We start from the raw sequence: 26,839 nt of genomic DNA, 5'->3' as shown, positions 1-26,839 counted from the left end.
ACTGCATCATGCTGCCCACCACCCTCCTGCCATAACACTGTGTACTGAAGGGCTACTTCTGCTTGCAGCTGTGCTGGTGATTGAACAGTAGTCTTGCTGATGATTGATACTCCAGGGTGGGTGAAAGCAGAATATGTCCTTCTTGTTCTCAGGCACATCTTCTGCAGAAAATGCAAAAAAGAAAAAAAAAAACCAAAATCAACACATAATACGAGTAATTCTGTGTCCTACGACTTACCCTTCTGCATTAGGCATAGTTAGGGACCTGGATGTAGTCCTATATCCTGCCAGCGCTGTAAATTTTGCCTTTTCAACACAGCTGAAAATAGGTATCAGAGAAAAAAAACTAACAAATGCACAACAAAAAGTTAACCATTCCTGCCCATATTCCCTGCCAGAGGTTTTCAGCCCTTTGGCTGTTGCAGAGCCAGAGAAATAGCAGACTGACTGACATTGCTTCTTTGGCAACAGGCCCTCCAAAGATTGAGGGCCCCTGAAGATTGAGGCCCTCCTCTTTTCCCTTTCCTTTCTGTCTTGGGAGATTGCTCCTTCCCATGCCCTCACCCTCATTTTTTGCCCTGCTTGGCAGAAGCAGCCAATTCCCTGTGTGGCTCAGCCTATCTGAAGTGGTATCACTACTGGATGGGGGAATGGGAACCCCTTAGCTTGAAGGCACTCTGGGGAACTGAAGTAGAACATGTAAAAGACAATAACCAAACCCATTATCACTTGTGAGGACAATAATTATTAAATCTGCTGTGAACTACACTAACCTACACATCCTTTCCCCAGTCTACCTAGGAGCACAAATGCACCTTGAAATGAGCATCCACCCCAAACTGAGATCAGCAGAGTTACTCAAGCACTTGCTATGTCTGTAGGAGCAACCAGAGCTATACCCTGGCAGACGAGCAGCCCACTTGAGGTTACCTCCAGCTACTACAGACAGTCAAGATCGCTGCCAGCTGCCCTGCCTAGATACCCTGGGCAAATTCGTCATCTACACTGTAATGCCTCAGGTGGATTTTATGAGGTGTTACTTCTGTTTTGCCCAAGAACAAACCCAGAAAGCTAGCACCAAAAAAAGCACCCAGAAAGTGAGCACCAAAGAGGACCATCTTCTCCCAGCTGTGAAGGAAAGCTCTGCATGTCTTCTTTCTCAGGCAGGGAGAGGGATAGCAACATAGGGACTGTGCAGCCACATGCTCCTCAGAGAACAGGGGAAGCCCCCACAGCTTCTGGGTCTTTGAGCTGTTCAGAGGCCTGCCCAGCTCTGCCTTCCCCACCATCTTCACCCTTGGAGGGGAAACAGGTGGTGCTCCTCCAGCCAGGCTGGCCCAGCCCCATGTGTTTAGTCTTTTTGCTCTGTTGTAGCTGGATTAACCTCCCACTCAGCTGGACAAGCTGATTAGTTAAAGAACTTGTTTCATCCCTCTCTAGGGCTTTATTTTTCATCTGTCATTTTCCTTCTTGTTACAACAGTAAGCCTCAGCTTCTTCAGCTCTTTCCATGCTCCCCACTCACTGCCCCCTCCATTTCCCTTGCCACCAATCCTTAACAGCCTTTTCCAGCTGGGATGAAGAAGCAGGGCCTTCCCGTTTTACCCCAGTGTGATGTGTCCCAATATGCTTTCATCTCCTCCCTTGACATTCCCTTTCACATGAGTTAATTTCCAGTTTGTTCCTCCAGCACTCTTTCTCACTCCCTTATGTTTCATCCTCCTGGGCCACATTAGCCCCATGCACAGGACTATGCTTGAAGACCCAGGTGCTTCTGCAAAGATAGTCAGAGGCAGCCCATCCTATTGGGGTCTTTCCTCACCATGCATGGTGAGGATCGGGAGTCAAGGAGGAAGGTGTATGCAGGTCATTGTCCTAGAGAAAGCATGTACATTGGTGCTCATTTCTGGCCAACAGGAACTTAGAACCACGAAACAGAGGCTCCAGGACTTTGCAGTCCATCAAAATGAGAGGGATTGAGTCCAGCAGCCTTGCTCAGCCTTTTGCAGGCCCAGCAACATCACCCACTCAGCTTCCTTACTCATTTCAGTAGTTTGAGCATGGCCTTATTTCTCCTTGGCTCTTTCTAGGTTGTTGGTTATCTGATCCTGACCGTTGCTCCCCCCTCTTGCTGTCTCCTCTCTCTGCTGTTGTCCTTCCAAGTACCCTTCCATATCTATCTTCATCTCTGGCTATCACAGACAAACCCTCCAAACAGTGGGCAAGTGAAACGTATCTTTAGGAAAAAAAAAAAGTCTATAATTATGCTGCTCCCGTGGCTGCCAGCAACAGCCCCAATCACTTTGATTGCACATTGTGACCCTTTTTGCCATGCTCCATCTGTTTGTTTTTAATAGTCTGTGAATTTGCAGCAGCAAAAGGACCATGTCTGCCTATTTGTATCTACAGTGCCCCATACGCAGTCTGCCCCAGTTCTGACCAGGGCCTTGCTCTACAGGAGATATAAGTAAGAATAACAATGAAGAGTGGGAGCTGCAGCCAGCAGCACAGCCCTACTTTGGAAGTAGAACAAGACAATTAAGGAAAGGATTTTCAAATAATCCAAATGAAGAATACAAGGGACTAAATATTTAATACCCTGTCATCCTCTCTAAAAATCCCTAACATTTCTAAAGTGTCTTTCAGAAGGGAGCAGTGCAAAAAAGGCAGATGCAAAATGTGGCTCCAACAGGCAAAGATTCCCTCTTTCCCCAGTGGGACTGTGAGTGTGCAGCTATACCCAAGGCACAAGGGAGTCCTTTCAGCAACAGCCATACCTGTAACTTCATGGAGCTCTGTTGGAAGGATATAAGCAGTAGCTGTGGCTATAGTTCCTATTCTTACTCCCCTTGACTTTACAGGCAGGATCATGGAGAGATTATGGATTTGTAAAATAGTAATACTTTGTTTAAAATTAAATGAAACCAATTCACACTTTTTGCAATACAGTCCATATTCCCCTTTGTCTGAGGGCTCAGCAAGTATAGCAGCAGGCAGAAGAAAGTATTCTTCATGTGGAGGGAGGGTGCACTGACCATATCTCTCCTGCAAAAACTCTGCATCCCCCAGACAATTTCTATGCCCGCCTCTTCCCTGGGCACTTTCGGGTGCCAGATGCCACACAGGAATTCTCAGTACAGACCAGTGCCAGTATGTCAAATACTGGTGACTAGGCTGTGTGAAGGGGAATTGAGGACAGTGGGAAGGGACAGACAGATTGCCAATGGGTTGGACTGGCCAGGGAGAGAGAGAAGGACAGGCAGAGAGGCTGTATGTGCATGTCGGAGGATGCAGGAGCCAGCACTTGGGATATGTGCTGGTGAGAGTATTATGTCTGTGCGTGTGGAGAAATTAGAGGATTTCAACATTCTGCATTTTAAACTATTTTCCACTTGATTGCTTATCAATCACAATTATAAGCCAAAATTAACAAGTCATGCTCATGCTGGGCAGGTAATATCCGTGCACAAAAAGAGACATACATACAATAAGGAATGGGCCACCTGCAAGGTATCTACAGCCCTCTTCCCTCTCTAAGTGCAAATTTGATCTACTTTTCCTCTTAGTAATCTAGGGCTAACTGCAAACCAGCAGAGGGAGAAGGGAGAACTGTTACCAGCGGGCAGCATCCCTGTTTCTGAGATTATATGAGTGAAAAGAAATCCCAATGTCAAAGGATGGATCCAGACAAAATCTCATTCTGTGACCTGAAATTTTTATCAGCTGTTGTGTTATCTTCCAGAGACTTGAGCAAAGGAGGTGATCTGCCACATTCCCATTGCAAGTTCTTTGGATTATATAGCCCTTTTCAATTTTCTGCAAAATCAAAAGTGCCCATGGAGAAAGCACCCACTTTGTAAGGTGCTCTTTGTAAGGTGTTCTTAAGATGTTTTTCCACTACTCAGTTTCAGGTCCTGCATTCCAAGAGAAAGACAGGCTGGCATCTCAGAAAGGCATTTTCTTTCAGTGGTTTCTGTGTGACTATGAGTTCAACACTGTGTTGTGGGAGGAGGAAGGAGCAAAATAAGCAATTGATAAATAATCTAGGTTGGAAGTGACCTTCCAACTCCTGCTCATAGGATGGCTAGCTTCAAAGTTGAGTTGGGTTGCTCAAGGCCTTGTGCAGATGAGTTTTGAATATCTTCACGGATGGGGATTTTACAACCTCTCTGGGCACTTCTCTGATGATCACCCTCATGGCAAAAACTTTCTTTCTAATGTCCAACTGGAATTTCCCATGCTGCAATTTGTGATGGCTGCCTTGTGCCTTTTCATCTCTGGGAAGAGCATCTTTGCTATCAGTTCTTAAAGGGAGTAGAAAACAGCAATTAGATCTCCTCTTTGCCTTCCTCATTTAAGACTGAACAAATTGAGCTCCCTTGGACTCTCTCTGCACTTTGTGCTGCAGCTCCTGACCATCCTGGTGGCCCTGCATTGGACTCCCTACAGTTTGCCAAGCTCTTTCTTCTACTGAGAAATCCCAGTCTGGACACTGGGCACCAGATATGTCCTCATGAGTGGCAAACAGAGGAGAACAATCACTCCCTCAGTTTGATGGTCACCTCAGTTTTTGAGATCTGCCCCTAATAAATCTACATTGTGGATGTGTCCTCTGCAGTTCTGTGCTAAGCTTTGCATGCATGTCAGAAAAGGGAGAGCTTACTGGTGACTGCCAGGCAAAATGTCTTATTATACAAAAAACGAAACACTTGAAATAATTAATGTTTGAAAATTACCAAGAGGGAAGAGATTTTTCAGTGTTCAGTAACATTTAAGGGCAAATTGTGTGTATGCATATGGGATATGAGTAGGTGGCGGAGTGGGTGTCAGTGGCACTAGAAAGGAATTCTTGGTGATTTTTAAAATTAAAAACATTAAGGAGCTAACAGTATGAAATAGCAATTATTATGAAGCGTGATCTCATTTCTGAATCTGGTATGAATCTCAAGCTCTGCAGTTATTACATTTTGAATAAATAGCAATTAACATCTAAGGCTTTTCTATTCTTTTTTGCTATTTTTTTTCTTTTCCTTTGGCTATCAGACAAACTTCAGCCATTCTAAAATTCAAATACCTCTGAAGAGAACGTCAAGACCTCTACATCGCCACTAATGGCAAAAAACTAATTCAAAGCTTGTTGTCCAACTTTGAGATTTTGCTGTATCTTCCTGGACTGACATGCATGGACCACTCTTGGGTTGTCAGTTAATGCAGTGCAGAATGTCTGCAAATCTCATACTGACTTTGTAGTTGATTTGTATTTCAGCTTCTTGTTCTAGTGCCTCATTGCCAAGTGAAAGCTTTTTTTCCCTTGCTTGTACAGTAAGATCCATAACAAAGTTTTGCTGACGGTGTTCTACTGTCAGTGGCATTTGAGAAACTCCAGTTCCTGCAGTTCACTGACAGTGATACAAGTGCATATGCTGAGTCTCCAAATTGTGCTGAAGCAGATGTGGGAAGCCCCCACTGCTACTGGAACTTGTGAAAATGCAGTGTGGAGATGAAGGATGGAGAGCAGGAGCTTCAAGTCACCCTTCAAGGCCTGTGTTGGTGCTGTAAAAAACACAACACTGGAAATGATGAAAATGTAGTTATCAAAGAAAACAAATCTAATTCTCAGATAGTACTATTTCTTTCACTGGGAAACCCTTTCTGGCCCATCTCCTTCCCCTAATGTCTCCAGTCAGTAGGATATAAAGTATGAAACCATTTTTTACAGTTTAGGAGCTCCCTAAAAAAATTCCAATGTCAATGTTATTTATATCCTGTGGAAAAAATGTAAGACAACTGACTACATTTATGTTTCCTTGTTATCATCTGCAAGTCCTTCAGGAGCAGCCTCTGGGCTCTGAGGAATCTGCAGCACTCAGACTGAAAACTATTGCAGTGATGTATAGATACACAACCTGCAGAGCAGTAGCTGGAGGTATGAAAAATTCTGAGAAGACAAAGTATTCCAATGTTAACCTTGGTTTAATAGATTGAGACCTTGCGCTGCCTGTTTTAAGAAAACCACAAAGGATATTCCACTCCTTTCCTTGGAAGACTATTTCACTGCCAGATAGATGCTCAGACAAGATTTGCCTTTAGACTGAATAATGCAGTTCGCTGTTACTTCGCCTCCCTGCACCTGTTTTACATATTGCCTCTATGTATACTTTTCAGATCTCCTCTGAAGCAAGCTGCAGTATGTTCAATGTGTGTGACACAAAGGCTCTCGTTGTTCTTCTCCCTGTACTCCTGGTGAGGCACTGGCACAGGTTGCCCCAGGAAGCTGTGAATGCCCCATCCCTGGCACTGCTCAAGAACAGGCTGGACAGGACCTTGAACAACCTGGTCTAGTGGAAGGTGTCCCTGCCCATGGCAGTGGGATTGGAACTGGATGATCTTAAGGTCCCTTCCAACCCAAACCATTCTATGATTCTATGGGACTGAATTAGTGTCTGCCAGCAGTGTCTCCCCAGTAGGGGATCTGGACGGAGGAGGTTTCCTGGAAAATTTCTTCTTTGCAAGTACAGGATTTTCCTGCTGCAGGGACTTACTGTCTGCTGAGTATTTCAGAAGGCAGAAGTAGGGAGCTGGGTGGCGTTGCTGGATCTCTACTTCATGGTCTTAAGCAGGGATCACTTTCAGATGGTTCTCCCTTAATGAAGCACTGGCTGTTCCTTCCTGATGTTTCATTAAATCACAAGCTGGAGCAAGCAAAGGTGTACTGGAGTGAAAACATGGCAAGTGGGGCCCCAGCTGGAGCCCTCTGCCCTCCCTCAGCCCCTTCAGCCTCCTGCAGCTTGACCCTTCCCCCTTTCTTCAATCACGAAAGACTGAAGCACTATTTTTTGTGTTGAGGGGTTTCGTTGTTGTTGTCACCTTTTCCCAGTGCCGTGCCCATCGTTCCAAAGAGAGGAGTGAATATTTGATTGCAGTAATTAGTTAATCAGTAACTGGCATAATTTTTTCCCTGATTAATGTTTTGAATAATCATTGCAGCCCTATCTGTAGGCAGTCCTGTTATCAGAGTCACTTTGAAAACAGCTTTGAAAAGATAGATCTGCATCCTTATAGATAAAATTAGACAGGACAGATGCTCCACCCTCCAAAAGCTGCTCCTTCACTGGAGTTGGTCAGGGGAAAAGAGAGATCAAAAATGCATTCTTTTCTCCCAGCTCACTCATTTGCACTTCCCTTAAGTATCATCATGGTACCATCATGGAAGGACCTGGAAAATGAGTCCACATGGAAAATTTCAAGCTCACAAGGCAGATGGAGGCACAGGATGGGCCTTCTTGGAAATGAGGACCAAGGAGAACATTTATGCAAAGACTAATCTATCTCTGTCCCTAGAGTTCATTTCATTGCTCTAGGGGAAAGCTGAAACAAAGGAACCACATTCTGATGTCAGGGAAGGGCAAGATCAGTGTGGACTCTATGTGTTTATACATGTATGTATAATACACATATATACATATCAATATATAACATACATGATATATTTTATATATATAATACATATTTTATTCATATAAAACATGCATGTGCAAGAGAAACATTAAAACTAACTTAATAGAAAGAAAAGGATGTGATCTCCTCCTTCCTTCAGGAGTAATGCCAATTCCTAAAGAGGTATCAAAGTTCAAAGTCAGCCTTGCTTTGGAAGGATGAAGAACGCTCACTGGGGATCCCTATAACGAGGCCTAGGTGGGAATTTTTCAACTCCCAAAATTTTTGGTAACAAACCATCAATTCTGAAAAACCAAATCTCTCCAGAAGAACATCCCAGTCTCAGGAATAGTCTCATTCACTCCTGGGTGGTGTTTCTAAGCAAAGTGTGAGGAGTACAAGTGATTATTTGCAACTCTCAGAATGCTCAAGACAAGGTAGTGCTTAGTGGGAAAGGTCCAACTTTCAAAACCATTGCCTCTGCAATTAAGTTTAAAAACCTAGCCCTCAGTTTTACTCATCCCTGGTCAATGCTGTAGCCTGCTGCACATGAGCTATTCTGAGTGTCAGCTCCCAGACTGTCATCTTTCACCAGAAAACATGAAAGACAAAAAGTATTCTTTTTTTTCTCCCACTGTGAAGCAGGGATATTTCTGAAATCCTGAAGATGCTGGGAGGATGGGATACCATTTCCTGACAGCTCCACCTGGGACACCTGGAATTTCTGTTTATTTGATATAACACTATTGGGTTTTTATTAGCTACTCTAAGCTATCAGCAACAGCCATGGGAGACCAGTGATCCTTGCTGTGCTTGTTACCAGTGGCTAGGTAAAGAGATTGTGACCTGCTGCCACTTTTGCTAGAAGAGTGAAAAGATACATACAGCAGGTGAAGAAAATGCCCCTTCTGTAACTGGGGCTATCACTGCAAGGATGAGTTGAACAGGTTAAAATAGAGATGTACCCAAGCATATTTTCCCAGATATAAATTGAATCCCCTCCTTGAGCCAGTTCTCAGAAAACCAGAGTGCTGATGTGTATCAGGTGGAAATCAAAGGGATTTTTAGATTAAAGGAAAAGAGAGAATTGGCGGATTTATGTGAGGACTGACACTACATCAGTCAGAGGACCTGGGCTCAGCTGCACTGTGTGACCCCACAGACATTAGCAAGAAAGTATTGAAGGAATCTCTGCTATGAGACTCAGATTTCCTGTAATACGTTCAAAGAAATATATTTAGCAATCCTACAATATGATATCACAAGTAAATCAGGAACAATGCAGCACAGTTACAACCAGACCATCTTATCTATATCTAAACTGTGTCATCAGTTATGTTGTAACTTAAGCCAAAAAAATTATATCTACTGGTTTCTTGGCAATGAGGCCATTTCTTCTGATCTTTTGCCTGTGCGAAGCCTCAAGTAATTTGTCTCACACCTCCAATATTTCCTGGACATTTAATTTCCACTTAACCTACCTAATGCTGAGCTGACAAAAGCTGTCTTGGTAATGGGTACTCATATGTGTGAAACCGCTACCTATACTCCTATCATGTTCTCTCTCTAATGATTATTGTATAGTATTTCCTACTTTCTCTTATGCTTAATACTATACTTAGACCTACTAAAAGAGTCAGTATTAAATGACATGTGGACAACTATCAAAATGGATAATACTATTCCTCTTGTGTCAGGAAGACTCCTGGAATGATAGGGTCTGGCTGGCCAGTGAATTTGTAGTCATGAGAAACTGAGCAGGCAGATACCTCCTTATTTCTGGCTCTATAGAAAGGAGATCTGTTAGAGCTGCTTTCTAGCTGCTTAACATGCAGTGGCCACCTAAAGGGTTGAATAAAGCAGGACTCAGAATGTGACTGAAGGGGATCCTTGGACAACTCTGTCTCATTCTTGCACTTGGAAGAGCCAGGTCGCCAAGTAAAGCCAGTAAAAAATGTGAGATTCTTGCTTACATGATTTCAGAAATAGCTCTCATCTTCCAAAGACCATTTCTGCCTTAATAATTGACCTGGTCAATGATGTTTGTTCACTCTCACCTCAGTGGTTGTGCACCAAAGACAGAGGGTCGTGGACTCCCTTGTCCATTTGTTTAACTAAGGGAATTCCTGCTGGGAGCTGTCCAGCAAACCCAGGGCTCCCAGACCAGGGAGAGCTAGGGATGCTGTCCCGCCCCTGCTGGTGACAACTCAACAGCCCCTGGAGACTCAGAATTCACTGGAGATGCAGGGAGCAGAAGTGATGTTAAATTTAGACCACATTCTTTTCTGCTGTTTGAGGGAAGAGGGAGCAGCTGCCTATGCCCCAGATCCCACATCTGAGCTATCTCTCCCTCACGCTTGGATGCTTGGGTGTGCAGAAAGTCTGGGAAAGGACTAGGGCTGGGGGCAAAGGCAAGAAAGCTGGAGGACCTGTGCCCACTCTCATCCCCAGGGAGACTCTCCCCAGGCTTGGATGTATTTTTAATCTGTTCCATCAGCAATAACAAACACAGTCAGAAGAAGTAATAACAGATTTTGCTGCGTATGAACATGTTATCATGAAATGTAATTTCTCGATCAAATTAGAGCTGTGTTCAGAAATTCTCTTCACTGACCTTGGGCTCATCAAGAGAAAAACATTTCTTTCCAAAGGTGGCCTGTCCTTCAGTCAGCCATCTAAGTGTTTTCCCCTTGTACTTATTTCTTTAATCTGTCAATGACTAACCATACCTGCCTAACTCTGGTTGAGTCAACAAGTAAGGTCAAAGCAGCTGAAGACATTTTCTTTAACATGAGATGCCTCACAAAACCAACAGTTGAGTCTGTTTACTACTGGTGTTCCTGTTACTTCTGTGTTCAGACCAAATTCCAAGCCAGAAGAGTTACAGTCCACCCTGGATACATCCTATTGTTTCAGTTGGCCACGAGTACCTCTTCCCTTCATATTCTTAAACTGATGTGTAGCTATGGACTGAAAATTGACTTCTATAGTTCTCAGGAAGGGCAACTGAATTTCATTGCTGGACAGAGTGCTACCAATATGTATGAGGTGCAGTAAGCTGGTGAAGTTTGTTAGATACCCTGGGTGGAAGACACTTACTCATCATTTACCCAGGCATAACTCCTTAGGCAATCAGTTCAGGATGTCAGACATCCTCTGTCCCAGAGTGACACTGTTTAATGACTCACAAGGATCGAACAGCTACTGCACCTTCTTGCTTAGTCAATGCTCCATGTGATGAATATTTGGGAGGATTCCTTCCTGATCCATAAGGCTGACCAGACAATTCCCTGATACAAATGGGCTGAGTCTTTGTCCAGTGCTCCAGCAGATTCATCTAAACTCACACAGCAGAAGTTATAGGGCAGAGGTACCCTGTCGTGTCCTTAATGTGCCAGCATACATAATTCATCATCTTCAGATAACCTGCAGTCCTTCCACCCTTCTGGTGACTGTATCAGCACTTGCAATGCAGAGCACTCCTTTAATTTTATTTATTGAGGGATTGATTTGCACAGCAGGGCATCACTTTGTTTATTCTCCACTATCGTTGTTACCTTTAATGAAGACAATGAAGAATTTAAAATAATAATTAAAAAATATATCCCCCTCAGTTACCGTGGCAACAAGCTGGAGCTTTTTAACACTGCCACATATTCCATCTGTTTCTTTCTTTTAAATGACAAAACAGCTTCCTCCCATACCAGCATTGCATGGAGGACAGGAGGTTCTCATGTGAAGGAAAACAGAAATTTTAGCTAACAAACAATGCACATTACTACCCTGAAGGAAAGCCACTTTCTAGTCAAGACTGCTTTCCTCCCACCAATGCTGTCTAATAAAGCTTTCTCTATACAAAAAAAGGCACAGTTCTGCTAGCAGCCAGGCCTGTGGGACTTCTCTCACTCCTCCATTGTCAGGCAATAGGTACAGTGGTGACTACTTCCTTCCCCTATCTCCATCTCAAGCTCAATCAGACACTATCAGCTGAATATCCTTCAGCTTGGTGCAAGTCTAGACCTGGATATGACTCAGCCACATTGGGAAAGTAAAGACCAAGATCATTCTTATGATACTGTGAAAGAGATGACATAGAATCATAGAATAGTTTATAGTCAGAATCAGCTAGACAAATTGCTCCACCAACTAGTAAGAAAGTGTTTCCTAATAGATTTGGGGGATGTGAATTAGAGGTAAACAAACCATCATAAAATTATTATTTTCTAGTCTCAAGTGTCCCTCACTACTCTCTCACCCAGCTTTCCTAGGGGGACTTTTTTCTCTTCCTCCTCAGACACTGTTTTGGGGCTTAGCCCATTCCATTCCCATTCCCATTCCCAGAAATCTTTTAGCCCTCTAAAATGAACTCTACTCTTCTCTTCCACTGGGCTCTTGGTTTTGCTGCAGATAAACCCTCTTCCCCTAAAGACTGGCTGTCTGCCACTGCTCAGATGTATGTCACACCTGCCTCCTGCTTAGCATCTGACTCACAGATGGAACCATTTGTTATATGAAGTCTCCATCTGTAAGGATTTTGCTCTTATATGGATGTAAAGCCAGAGTAATTCTCCCAGATTTGGTGGAGATACTGCTTGCATAAACAAGATCAGGACTATGCCCAAATTTTCCCCTTGGTCTTGCAACTGATGGTCCACAGAGGAACACCTACAGGCAAAACTGAATGCTTGGAAAGAAAGCTGGGAAGTGGCCTTTCATGCACAGTAAAAGCAAGCCTTTTCTTCAGAGGTATCTTCAGAATCAAAGAGGTTGTGGTCTCTCTCTCTTTCTCTCCAGCTTCCAGGATTGATGTTTTCCCATCCCCCCCCATTATCTAAATATCTCCTGTAGTCTTCTGCCTTCCTTGGCAGTAGATTTTGCTTTTTTCCATCTTGTGACCCAGTGTTTCTCATAGACTCCAGTTTAAGCAGCCAGAACTTTTCTTTCAGGCAGGCTGTATCGTGTTTTGGATTTTTGCCTCTTCTCATACAGTTTACTGGTTCCTTCTGTCCTTCCAAAGCAGATTGCAGCTGGGGGAAGGGGAAGCCTGTTGGCTGTTTCTCTCGGGGAAGCAATCTGACAGTTCACCCACTGATGGAGAAGCAACTCTAACCAAGCCTGAACTAAGAGCCAGTACCTGGCCAGGAGGGATTAATGCCTTTCAACCTCTGCATATATGGATCCTGGCTAGAGCCAGGTCTCACCTTGACCACTGCTACTAGACACCAGAATACCAACATGATGGCAATCTCTGCTTTGGAAAGACTCAGAGCTGAACAGCAGACATACGAGACGGTTGGTATCAGGGATCTAGCGACAGAAAAGCTGGGAGGTACCACTGACTGTGGGTGCCCCAGGACATGGATAACAGGACGGTACCTGGTGGACTTGAAGGGACAGCTGTGTAGTGGTTGCTGTGTAGACAACTGTGACAGAAGTAGAAAGACTGGTCTGAAGGAAGGATGAATACAAAGGTTGGGGTATGGGTGCACAAGAAAGAACAGCAGAAGAAGAGCTATGAGAACAGATGATGATGGCACTAAAACGAGAGGTCACCAGAATCATGGCATACCTACAGGTAGTTTTTTAAGAAACCCAGAAAAAAAAACCAGTGGAAAAATAAAGAACAAACTAAACCAGGGGTTATGACTATGTTTGTTTTGGTCGGCTCTGGTGTTCTTGCCCTGAAAGATGTCACAGCAGAGGCTGCTAGCCTTTCTCTGTCACACAGATGCTGAAATGTTCCCTCTCTCCTTCTCATCTTTCCTTTAAAAAAGAGGTTCTCAGAAATGCTGCTGGTTTCCTGGAGGACATAGACAGTTATGAGAGATGTTTCCTGTAACCCTGATGAGCCATGGAGCCAGGGCTGAGGAGTGGTGAAGCTTGTCTGTCGACCAGCACAGTGTGGAAAAAGTGGAAGAGAGCTCCTCCATGAAACAAGAATTGAACACAGTTTGAGAAGAAACAGGAGGGCTGAGTGACCTTTTAACAAGTGGGTTGGAAAAATCACTTGCCAGGTAGTAGAAGATGGAAAAACCAAGCTGGTTTTGAGATAGCTTGCCTAAGGATTTCTAAGGGCTACGTGCAGTGTGCTGCCACAGTGGGTTTGTAGTGTTTCCGAATGATACACTACCAGCAATGTGGTTGATACCAATCTTAAGAGATGCTTTGTTGAAATCTCTGAGGAGCAGAAAGGGAGAACAGATCTGTAACTCCTTTTGTAGCATTACATGTGTGACCCAGGAGTGTTTGGGGTAAGAATGCTGCCATCCTGCCATGGGCCTGCTGTTTCACAATTGTCCATTATGGGTGATTTTACCCTTCACACTGAGGTGTGGGGTAATTGTGTCCATTGCAATAAACAGGGCTCTGGAGCCAGATGGTTGGTCTCATTAGCAGTCCTGATGCTGGCAAGACAAGAGCACTGCACTTGGCACTTTATTACCTTCTCCTTTACATTGTTTATAACTGATGGTTGTGCTGCTAAAGAAGGACAAATATGATAAATAACCATGGAAAAGAAATCTATGGAGATGGATATTTTACCGTAAAACATATGTCTCTGTCCACAGCCGCTGCACAGTCATTACTGAAAACGGCAGGGTAATAAAAAGCAAGATTTCCTACATTTTCAATAATGTTTTCTGACCATCTGAAATATCAAATGTTGAGAGACTGGGCAGAATTTCAGGTCTGGAGGCCAGACAAAACCTCCTCATGTCATTGCCGTCTGGGACCTTTTGCTACGAGGAGGGAACCATTGCTGAAGGCCAATGCTTGCCTGGCACCAGGCCGTCCTCCTCCTGCTGGTGGTGAATCTGCACCTCCACGAGAAGCCAGTTTTTGCTGCAATCCTAGTGATCATAAAGCTAAATGTACTGGCTCTTGTCATTAGCTGTACAAGGACAGAAAACTTATGAAGAGGAAGAACACATATACAGTCTGAGATAAAAACAGAATGCTAGTGGCAGCAAAGAGTTAAATCCCTAATTTCTCAGGATCCCTGATGACAGTGTAAACTCATCGCATTCCTTTCTCACTCAATGATGAGGATGTACTGTAGGGAATAGCTTCTGGACACTGATCTACTAGACTTCACTCACGGCTAGGCATATCAGCTCAAGTATTCCTTTGCAGATCTTCCTCTAATCCCCACAGAATCAACTGCCCTCACTCTTTTAATCTAGATAATTATTCATGTCAATTAATATCCATACAAGGGGGATTTACCAGAAGCATTTCTGCTCTAGTAATGCCCATACCATCATCTTTCAGCAGTCTTCTGTAACAGCTGTCATTGTCAAGCTTTCAGTCAATGTTGACTCTCTGCATTCCTTGATTTCTATATATTCTGCAGCTAATACTTATAGGATGGAAGACAAAAGTGCTTAGCAAAACAAGGACTGAAGTCAATGATATCAAATATTTGGTACCCACAGGTGAGCAGCAAGACATGAGTAAACACAAGATGCTCAGAGTTAGAATTGGTTCTGTCCCTTTACCTGCATTCAGATGAGTGGACAGGTAATTAACTGTTACCCTCAAACATTAATGTTTTCTGCAATTAAAAATAAATTATTTTGACTCTTATAAACCTGAAATCCAAGGTTAGAGTGGTTTATTGCAGTGTCACATAGAGAACTATGGGTAGGGAATACTTACAAATGGAAATAATTTCCTCCTGTACCTGAGTAGATGGGATAAAGAGTCCTTCGTCCCTTGGACCTTTGGCTCCTGGGCATTGGTAAGGTGGGAAGATTACCTTTTTATTAGCTACTACAAATATAATAGGGGTTTTCAGTTGGATTTCTGCCCCACTAGGTTCATAGAAGTGAAGCATTACAGGAGAGCAGATCATCTGCAATGTGTCCTTCCAAGCCTTATCATCTTCTCTTAGATGCTAAGAGGAGACAAAGGATTTGTTCCTTTACCTATCTTCCCAGAGTTATTTTTCATAGTGGACTGAGAAGTGTTTAAATGCTACAGATGGCTGAAAAACTTGTGGCATCAGCACAGAATGACTGTTTCTGTTCATACTAATAGCTTAAAATGAACAGCAGCAGCAGCAACATGCCATTGTGAGCTTGCTCTGGTCCCTTTAGTGTCAATCAACTGAAAAAAAATGAACCAACATACCTGATGTCAAATACAGTCCAAGGGCTTTTTTGGCCCAAATTTCCCACTGTTACTAAGACTGCTTTGGCTCCCTCAGTGGTAGCAATGGAAAATGAGAAGGCTCATCCAGACAGTTGCTAGCACTATTACTGTAGTTTTTAGCAAAGCTGGACCTAAGGGGCTGTATGGGATATTTGTGTGTTATAGGGAACTTACAAAGCCCCTTGTTGTGTTTGAGACCATTTGTCTTCCAGGTCCCATCGACTCTGCTCTATACGATAGCTGGGACCCCACAGATCAGTGTTGCGTAGCCTTTTCTTTGCTGTACGGTTCTGGAGCAGCATTAAGGGTGATCAGCATCTGACTAAGTGCTTTCTGCCTATTAACCAAACCAGTAGATGAATTTGCAGCACCTTACTCATGTGAGCTTTTGATTGGAAGACCTCTCAATTCAGTCTTGTACAAGTCCTTCTTCACAAGATGTCCCTTCATGACCCACCTCCTTCTTTCTTACTTCTACCTTTTCTCAGAATGTAGCTGACTGTGGTAGGATTACAAATCAAGCACAGCAAGCTGATTATTTTCATTCTCACATCAAGTAATAGCAATAAGTATGGATGCTTTGTGCAAGAGTGCCTGTGACTGAAGCCCTGGAGGCTTCTTCTCCCCATTCTCACCCATGCAAGACAGAGATTTGCAGCAGGCATTTGCAGGTACATATGTGTCACCTCCACAGGAGGTGTCCAGCCAGGCCTGTGTTTGAATTGTTCATCTAACAGAAAGAGTTAGTTTTTTAAAAAAACTTTGTGAGCTGGTATATTAATACCTCCGGAGATGCATTTGTTGGAGACAGACTCCAGGGTGCTCCTGAGAAGTCGAGCTTGGATAGTATAAAGTAATAAGGGCTAAAACTCAGTTTCCATGTTTTTCTGCAGGTAGGTTTCTAACACCAACCATGTTTACACCTTGGACTGGCATCCCAGGAAAGCAGATGGGGTTTCCTGGCATTGGGTTTCCTGGGCTTTTGGCTGTTGGAGTCTATTGCATCCTGTTGTGGGGAGAATGTATTTTCCATTGCCGTAAAAAGATTCTATTTCTAAATATAATGGTTCCCTCCTAATTCTCAGGCATGAGGTACTGCCAGGCATGGCTCAGCCTGACACCATTTTACTACAATGCACATGTGAAAATAGCCTGATTTCTGCACTGAGTTTCCAAGCCAGGAATTAATTGAGCCAAGAACAAATAATAATTTCTTGTTTATTCCTCAGTTAAGCTTTGCTGCTGTTGTCAGGCCATAACAAGTCAGGGAGGAGAATTGTTCTATGTGCCTCAATGAAATTATGGCTCACTGTTGCAGAAAATTAATAAATGGCAGGACTCCAGAGTGGGAAAAGGACTTGTGCTCCTCTTCGTAATTTACACTAATGCTTAGTAATCTCTGCCTCTTAAAAACAAAGGGTCAGAATATCACTACTACTTTTTAAAACAGTGGAAATCTTGAGGCAAGAAATCACAGAAAGGGTAAGATGCAGAATTTCACTGTAGCTTTCTCTCACCTCACACACCAAGTGATTATCCCATGTGGAAGCTGTAGAGGTCATGCTTGGATTTAAGGGCAAAGCCAGGGACAACATTCCTGGAAGCACTGAGTTTGTGAGCTGAACCCACCATACATGTCTGTGCGGAAGTACCAAAAAGTTAGTGTTCAGCAGAACGTCACTGCCTCACTAAAGCCATGGGATTTGAACCACAACCTCATCTGAAGCTTTCCTTCCTGTACCACCTCAGTAGGAGGCAACAGGAGTTGCTGGTTCTCACAGCCCAATATGCTCTCTTCCTTTGTAGGTACTTTTGAAAAGCTCTTTATCTTGTGATTCAGTTTCTGATCACTGGGAAGGTTACTCTTGGCTTTAGCTCTTGGGTAACGACGTGGACATTTCCTAGCAGTGGGAGCATTGCTTCTACATAGTGAGCTCTGAAAGGAGAGGTTTCCTCAGGGCTCAACCTCCTCTGTTGCAGGCTGCTTCTCTCTGGCAGCTGAGGATACTCTCCATGATCTCTGTACGGAAGATCAGAAGAGCAGAACATCAGCAGGGCAGCTCGGGAACTTGGCTTGTGTCCCACCAGCAGAGACGCATGCACTGCTGGTGCACACCTCTGCAGTAGCCTGCAGTCATGTGCCTGAGCTCACTACACTACAGAGGCACTGCAAAGGTGCCTTCTTGGATAAGATTGCCTTTAGGAACAGGCTAAGCTAGAGGGGGTCCCATGGGGACGCACAGCAGTCCTGCTGCAGCAAGTGAGGTGCCCAGGTCATCTTTCCCTGCTCAGGGCTGCTTGGGATGTTTCTCTGCTTGGTGAGGCAAGGGGCTGCCATCAGGATTCTGCTCTATGCTTCTGCCAGCCCTCCATGCCTATGGCACGTGGCTACTGTTAATGCAGTGCTTTTACCTTAATATTTTACATTTCTGTTCTACTTTTAGTTTTAGCATTGTTTGGTGAGCAATGGGGCACTTCCAGAACGGTGGTAAGCACCACTGAAATAATTAACAATTGGTAAAGCCCTCCTGTCTTTATGTAACACGCAATTTTCCTCCAGCCTTGAGATGAATAACTTGTGGAGAAGAATGAAATGGCTCTTTAGTGGCGTCCAGTAAAATTAGGCAAGAGTATAAGACAAAAAGCAAAGTGAAACCCTGCACCGATGCGAAGTGTTAGGGAGATTTAAAGAGTGGGACTGTAATTAACCAAGCAGGAATGTGGGCAGGAAACCCTGTTTAGTGCTCCACTCTCTTTAGGAAAGGACCTGAATTTTGTATGTGCAGCAAATAAGGCATTTACCAGAATGTTAACAATATCTCCATCCCTATATGACAGTGGATCCTTGGTACAAATAGAAAGGTATGGCTTGCCACCCACGATCTAGTGCCCTTGCTATTTAAAGACACCAAGCACTCTGCATTTTGCCAGCCACTTGGAATATATATACTAGCTATAAAATGATACTTAAAGAGTTCCTGCACTTTGTACAAATGGCTATTTATGACCTGCCATCAGTGTTGTTCTACAGAGAGGCGTGGGGAGGGGGGATTGATGAAGCACTGAGCCTAATCCGTCAGTCACTTTGCTACAGACTCTAAACAGATTTTAATTGTGAGGCCAGATTTACTCCAGCAGTCTGTATAGCAAACATGTCTTTCCACTGAAATAGAGAAATACTTTATCCTGAATGCTCTTTTGCAATGTATACATTGTATCAATGTCAATAAAATATTTGTCACTGCAAAAATGTAAGCCTGTCTGCTACATAACAGAGAGCCCCAATGGAAGGCAACACTCCCAGATTTAATGCTGACTAAATTTCTCAGTTTCACAGAAAATTAATGGGGCTGGGGAAGAGACTTGCAATTAGAGGAGCAGGGCTACAAATTCTCGCCTTGGTGTTGGCTGTTTCTATTGGAAAGATCTCAGTTCTCTGGGCAGCACTGGGCTGATGGCTGGAATTGCTGGGAGCTTTTATTTTTCCTCAGAGCAAGAAAAATAAAGCCACTGGCATGACACGCTTGCCTACATCTCCATCCCCTGCTCTGCCAGAGCACTCTGGGTTGTTCCCCACCCAGAGCAGTGGATTTACACCCCATAACCCGTTTAAATCATGGCATCACTGCTGAGACTGCCAACATGGGAGCCAATTAGGTAGTGCTACAAAGATGTTGATGCCTGTGGTCTGAGATCTATCAGCTCATCTCAAATATCCCCTGTACTGCCATGAAGTAGTAGCAGCTTTTAATCACTGCTGAGTTTGACTCAGTTCAGACCATTTCCTTGAGCTATCTAGTCCTTTTGTCTGCCTCACTTCCACGATGATTAAAACTCTATTTACTGCAAGAAGGCACTTTCTGCTTTAAGTTTTATTCCTTTCCTCATTGCTAGCTTGTAACAGAATTGCTCCTGAAGATCTTAGGGTAAGTGACTTTCATGTAACATGCTTCTCTCTTGTGGTAGACCCAGCCTGCAACCTCAAGTCTCCATACAGCCCAGCACAGTCACTATGCTCAAGACCTGGTATCCACCCCGGACACAGCTCAGCTCTCTCTGGCACTCAGAGAAGCACTGGATTATGCTGTCCTCTCAGCACTACCAAAGACAGACCTGCTCTGCCACTCACAGATCTCTTTTAAACTGGGTAGAACAGTTTTTCTTTTCAATTCCTAATGCACCACTAATGATAGGTAGCACAGACTAAAAGTGCCCAGTAGAGCCTGAAGCTTGTTGAAGTTGACTGGAGTCTCTGGGACTCTCAGGAGTGCTGCACAGGTGAGAAACACTCCCTCTGTGGTCAACTGATCAGTGTATGCAGTTGTCATCTTTATTACATGTGAAGGTGCAAATCCTACCAGTCCGGTTGCGTCCACGTTCGTATTTTTATCCTGTGACATTGTGAGTACCACTCGCTCATCTGTTGCAGGTTTTGATTATTCACAGAGCTGGTGGCACAGGACTTTGTCTAATTAACCTGAATGAATGCTGGCGTGCTACACATTGCATACTCTGATTTATAGAGGATACCTCAAACACTTATCCTTGTAAGGCTTTTCAAAATCCAATTTCCTTTTCACTTTTTGCTGTTTGCTTTTTCCTTGGCATTACTCTCTGATGGACAATGAAAACAGACACCTGGCTTTGACTTCACTTTCTAGTCAGGTTTACTCTGAATTTTGTGCACTGACTAACATTTGTGTTGCAAGCCCCAAAGGGAATTTTTCCTTGTTTTTAAGAATGTTTCTTTCATGGGATTTTTTTTTTTCAATGAATTGCTGTACAATATTTTTATTGGTCTGTGGTTTTTTTTGGGTAAGCTTATTTCCAGCAAAAGCTGTACTTGAGGTTAAGCCCTAGCTGTGGTGCTTCCCTTAAAATGGTGGACCCTGGGCAACAGCTATATGAATCTAAAACATTCATCACAGACTTCCTGTGTGCATGAAGGGAAGAACAGGTATTGACAGTCTCTTATCTCTATTTCTGGCCAGTATCTCTATTTCTTGCTCAGTATCAGGGCAGCTAGTTCTCAAATCACCAGATGAATCCAGATCTCAGCACCGTGTGATTCAGCGAGGTCTGCCGTAAGGAGAAAATAGTAGGTTACTGTTGGTCCTTCTGCCTTAACCCGGGGATGTTCGTTGCACAGGCGAAAGCCTTGTCTCCTGGGTGAAACTGAACAATCCAGGAACGACTCTAAACTCCTCAGGATTTGCTCTAGCTAGGCTGGTGGCACATTTCACCTTCTCCCATTAGTGGTGAAGTGAGACAAGGAGCATAAGATGTGAAGATGAGAAGGGATCCCAGGCAGGCAGGCAGTAGTTTGGCAGTTAAGTTTACCATCAAAAACACTCTAATGTATTCGAGAGGCATTTTAAGTGCACTGCATTAAACACAACTGGTAATACAAAAACAGAGCAGAAATACGTCTTTGATTTCCTTGCATGTGTTTCAATGCTGCAGTTCATGTTCTGTAAACCACGTGAGCATTTGCATCCAGCATAAGGCATTAAGTGACAGTGCAATTCAGTGGGCAATGTTCCTGCCTCTAGGCAGGAGGGTCAGAGGTTCAGATTTTCCTTCAAGCTCATACCTGCTGGTGGGACAGCAGCAAAGGGCTGGAGGGATAAATTGCTTCTTGGACTAAGCATTAAAGCACAGAAACATTGTGAGATGCAGCAGGGTGAAAATGAGGATGCATATCACTCATTGCAGAACATTATAGCAGTGTATGTACATCTGACACATAACAAAACTTATTAAAATGACAGTACAAAGTCAAGCACTGAAAAATTAGGAAAAGGCACGAATCTTCAGGCAACCATTAGTCTGTTCCCTTCTGCATTAACTCTGTGGTTACACAGTATTTTCCCTGCAGGGCCCTGTTTTATTCACTGCATAAGGTATGCAGCGCTAATGACATAAATAGCATTTCAGTATTTCCTTTCTCCTTGGTGTTTGCTCTGCTGCTTGCAAGGTTGGGTTCTTTATTGCTTGTGCCCTTCTCCCCTTTCTTGCTCCCAGCTATACTCCATTCCCTTGGTTGTTTCCCATGCCAGATCCACTCCTCAGACTCAACTCCAAATCTGGCAGCCCCTTCTCATCAGCACCTTCAAGACACCCTATCCCTTTAGTCTCAGCTCCACTATGTCCTCCTCAACCCGTATCCAAGGGTTGTCTGTACTCCTCCAAAGTCCCACCATTATCTCTGCACCTACCCAACCTCAGCCACTGAGGAGGCCTCCCACAAGACCCTCACCCAGCAAGCCCCTGTCAACCCCAGGTGAAGAGGTGGATGGAAGGGTCAAGGAGTCAGCACTTCATCCAGGGGCTGTGGGGGTTGGACATAGAGACACGCCCTGCAGAGCGTTTGCATGCCAGCTTGGGACAAGGGCTCTGCAATACAGGCAGATTCACAGTTGTCCTCAGCCTCCAAAGGCTTAAAACACCCAGGGGGCTCAGCAGCTGATGTTCTCCCACAGGCTGTGAGCCCAGGCCCCATCTGATCAAATGCAGAGGTGTCCATCTGAGCTAATCATCTGAGGAGACTTTTCTAATCAAGGCAGTAAAAACGCAGCAGCCCTGGGGCATGATTCATCTTAAACAGACACTTAATATAGGTCAGATGAATTGTTCCCTATGAGTGCCACTGACAGTAAACAGGGTGCACAAAGCTTTGCAAGATGAATGCCACACTGGTGGCCAGGAGGGAGAAATCACACCATCACCTAGACATAGTCTCCGTCTCCACAATCCCAATCCCAGCCTGACTCCCTGATCCACTTTCCTCACCCAGACCATGTTCCAGGCCCAGATTCTGTGCTCATCATGTCTCAGTCTTTCATGCTTCTCCAGATCCCAGCCCCATTTCTCTCTCTCTCTTGCTCTTACCAGCTCCCAGGCGAAGCTTCAAACCTCACCAAACTCCTGTGCAAATCTGCTCTTCCAGCAGCCACTGAAACCTGTTTCCACATGGCTACAGCCCTTGTACAGCAAATTCTGAAGCCTGGGGCATCAAACATGGCCAGGAAAGACTGGACTCCTGGGGGAACATTGCTTCAACAGTCCAAGTAATTTCCAATAGGCATGTGCAAACTGCAGGTTTTGGAAGACAGATTTGGGGCGGGTTCACGAAGAGACAAGGGGTGTATTCCCAACTCAGAGTCTACCCAAGCACTCAGTTTCAAGTCCTATTTCCACAGCATGCTGGATACAGAGCACTTAACGAAAAAGGTCACTTTTATTTTTTAACACGGACAAAGGCATATATTTGTCTGGCTTCGTTCTTGAAACTTGCTACACTATTTTGGATGAAACAGTCACAAATATAGGTACCCCTAAAATGGAGGCTGAGTCACCATGAAAAATCTCTGCCCAGAAAAGGTTTTGCATAACTAAAAATAACATCTTATGATGGGAAATGCTGGACAATCTTAATTATATGTGAGGCTAACAACCTGCACATAAAGATGAGACACCGTTAGGAATTGATGTGTCAAAAGAAAAAAAGCTAGAATAGATGCATTACTTTAAGTAGTTGTAAATCACTGGTCTCTGATGGTTAAAAGATTCTGAAGGTCCTTAAGAAGGAAGTTTTGAAGGAAAATACATAACGTCTCAGCTGGAAGATAGCAAACATCAGGTCTACCATTTTCAGAAACACTAGGGTTACTCATACAGGAAATACATCTTACTCTGATAAACAAGTTTTGTAATGAAAATTTAAAACATAATTACAGTGCCACTGATTGAGATACTTTCAGGTCTAACAAGGAAATTCTCAACACAGGAAAATTGTGTTTCATTGGTCAATTGGTCTTCTTTAGATAAAAAGACAATGGAGACTTGGTTGCTACAGGAGAAGTCTTTCTTAATACAGAATAGCCAGAGTCAAAGCAACATCAGAAACTAGAGCAAGGCTTCAAAGCAAAAGAAAATCAAGAGGTATAAATGGCCAATTTTCATTATAGTAAAACACCATTAGTGAGATACTATAACGTTTAGTACCGGAGGATCATATTATTTAACACAGTCATTGGTAATCTTGTAATGGGAACAAGCAGTATAGTAGCAAAATGAGCCGACAAGGTCCCTTTATTTTGCCAAGGCTGTGTAAAACTATGGGGGCTGATCCAGGTGCCTGGACTGCTCAAACTTTCAGTGGGGCCACTGTCACCAGCAGGCCAGAACTCAGCTCTATGAGCCTCGCTTAAAGCTGTATTTGCCCACACTGCTTTTGCAAGCCTGCAGCCGCTCTAACTTTCATTTGAAGTACAGCTAGTCTTCAAACAAACGCTCCCTTAAAGATAACTGATACTACTTACAAAGCACAACCTTCTGCTTTTACTACAGCCAGACCTCTCTACTTAAGGGTCAAGCCAGCCCAGGTCCTTTGTCTTAGCTCATTTGGATAGGAGACTCCTTAAACTCTGTGCAGGGGCAGCGAAACTGAAGCCAGTTGCTCTGGAGGGTGGCTGCTTTAATGGCTAATGTGTCTCTGCTTTTGAACTCTCTGCTTCAAGTTGCTGAGGGCAAGGCACCTCTAATCTCCTCAGCTGGGCACGCAGCCATAGATCACAGCTCCCATTCTCTTGGGCCTGACCCCACTATTTGCTGTGGCACAAACAAATGTCCCAGATTGTGTGTATAGTGGGTAATAAACATGCCTCATTCTCCCAGGTGTGCACCACTGCTAAGTGTGGGGAGCTGACAAGGAGGTGATGTTTCCAATGGCCTCAGAAATGTTCCTCTGTTGGGATTTTCCTCTCTTCTCTGGTAAGTTGGAATTGTGACACCCAGGAGCTTTCAAAAGCTCTCCACCTACAGCAGCTCCCCACAGTACTGCAAAGGAGAATGTAGGGAAGGAGTGGAGGAGGAAGAAGAGGCAACATAAATTTGTCAGGAATCAGAGGCAGAAATGGGATGTGCTTTTAAGCCCTCACCTGCAATGCAATACTCAAAATGGTCAGGCTGGTTTGGAGGCTCTATTTCTGTGATAAGGTTTGGAGAGTGCTCTGGAAAGAGCTAGATAGCCTCCAGACTGGGGGCTGCAGTATGAGAGCAATATACTCTATGGCTATTCATCTCTGGGCTGTGCCAGCCATTGGGATGCACACTGCCCACACTCAGATGGGGCTATTTCAGAGGTGCTCCTTTCTCCTCTCTGCATGGTCATTTCCTTTTTTACACACAGCATCCTAAGATGCTCAAGTGGAGATCTGTCTGCTCATAATCCGTAACTACACAACACACTGTGAGATTACATTCACCTCCTTTCCCCCCTCTATCCCTCTTCCTTGTCGTATAAGTTATCAGTCTTTCCTCCTGTCTGCACAATCTGATGTTTGAGCTGATTCCTATGCAGAAATTCATATTTTCCATGTTTGCCTACCACAAGGGCCATCCCCTAATGCCACCCTTTTAAGAAGAAAATGTTAAACCAATATTTTTTTAATATTATCAAACAGTAGGAAAAAAAAATCTTTACTGTTGCTCCAGATATTTACAAAGGCAGGTGGAGGTTACCCCAACACTAAGGACAGGATGTACCTGAAGTATGAACCATACTTCAGGGCTCCTAAATCAAAGAAGCACCACAGAGCAGCTGGTTAAGCTGAGATCCAGCACCACTCCTTGGCCCCCTTTCCCTTCTCACCCTTTTCTTCAAGTCCCCAGCTGTAAAGCAGAAAGGCAGCACATCTTCAAAGGTCAAACACTGGTGCTGGCTTGCCAGGGTGGGAGAATGTGGTGTCTGGCTTGTGATGTGGGGTCGTTTTCCCTAGTGCCTAAGGCAGCATGATGGGCTGTTTCAAGGATGACAGCTGTCTAACAGATTGAAAAGAAGTGCAACAGGACGATCATGTGGGCCTGGCAGCAGGTGACCAGCCCCCGATTAATATCTTCACATGCAGACTGGAAAAAAGCCCCCCTTCTCCTGTCCCCATATTTGACTGCCTCTGAGACTGAGGGAAGCATTTTCTAAAGCAACTCAGAGAAGAGCAGCAAGGAAAAAATGGTCAAAAGCAGGGCAGCTCTGAGGCATGCTGCACTCAGGTCTCTGTGAAGGTCCCTTCCAACCCTAACTATTCTAGGATTCTGTGATTCTATGAAGTGATGTGCAGAAGTACCAGCCTGAATATGTAGTTTAAAAAACCTGAGCTGCCTAAATGGGAGACAGTGTAAAGAAAATACTGAAGCTTCTGTGTTTGTGCCATGAGCTTTTGTGCTAGAGAGTCTATATCTGGATCACGTTTGCCCATGACTCAGTACCTGCTGTAAATAGTTGAGGTACAGGGGAGCAGAAAGGTGTCATTTTTCCTCATGTACAACTGAAGATTTTGCTAGCTAGACCCCATGTCTTTTGCAGGCAAGGTGAAGCAACAGCGACTGCTGCAGCTTTCCATGCCGATCTAGCATGGGCAGATGAGGTGTGAGAGCACATCAGGATATCTGCAGGCCCCTGACAGCCAAAGCTAGGCAGAGCATCTGCTCTCTCTTGCACTTAGACCCAGGGTGGAATTGGGCCTGGCCACTGACACATGCCTGGGGGTGTTTCGGTTCTGTGCATAAACCACCCCTGCGGGAAGGGAAGTGTTTCAATCACACCTTCTTGCCCTGGATAATGGGATTAAATGAATGCATCCAGTGATATAAGCAGTTGAAACTGTTAGAAACTAAGGGTAATTCCCACTATATTTTTTTTTTTCTACTTTGCATTGAAAAAACGATGACTTAGAATCATTTGGGGATATTTTTTGGATCTGATTTTCTGAGACAAGTTCATAAGTTTGTGGGGAAAACCAACAGCTAATTCAAAACTCTTCCGATGCTCTAATGGGGCAATACTGGGGTCCCATGTGTGGTCAGATAAAGATCACAAGCAGCGATTGTTTGATTTTCTTGACAGTTTCATGAGTCTCAATTAGCAATCTCAGGTGTCTTTGTAAAACAGTGGTGCACATTTTCTTTTAGGGGTCAGGATATCACCTCATCCTGCTCTAGTACTCCAGTGGAACTATAATAAAGTTCCAGGACAGGCTCTGTCTCTTTCCTCCAGCTACTTGAGCCCTGCAGTATAGCTTTATACCGAGTTTTAGCTGTGCAAAGTGTACTGAGTGGTAAATTGGAAGAAAGTTTATCCTTTTTTACACCATCTTGTCAATGGTTTTCTCTATTAGACTTCTTCTTCAATAAGAATTGTTTCAATTTAGACCCTTAGGGATAGTCTGCACACAATTTTTCATACTGAC

Source organism: Psittacula echo (assembly GCF_963264785.1).
Source record: "Psittacula echo genome assembly, chromosome: 4".
Lineage (NCBI taxonomy): Eukaryota > Metazoa > Chordata > Aves > Psittaciformes > Psittacidae > Psittacula > Psittacula echo.
The sequence above is the reverse complement of the archived record's forward strand: the minus strand, read 5'-3'. Positions refer to the sequence as shown.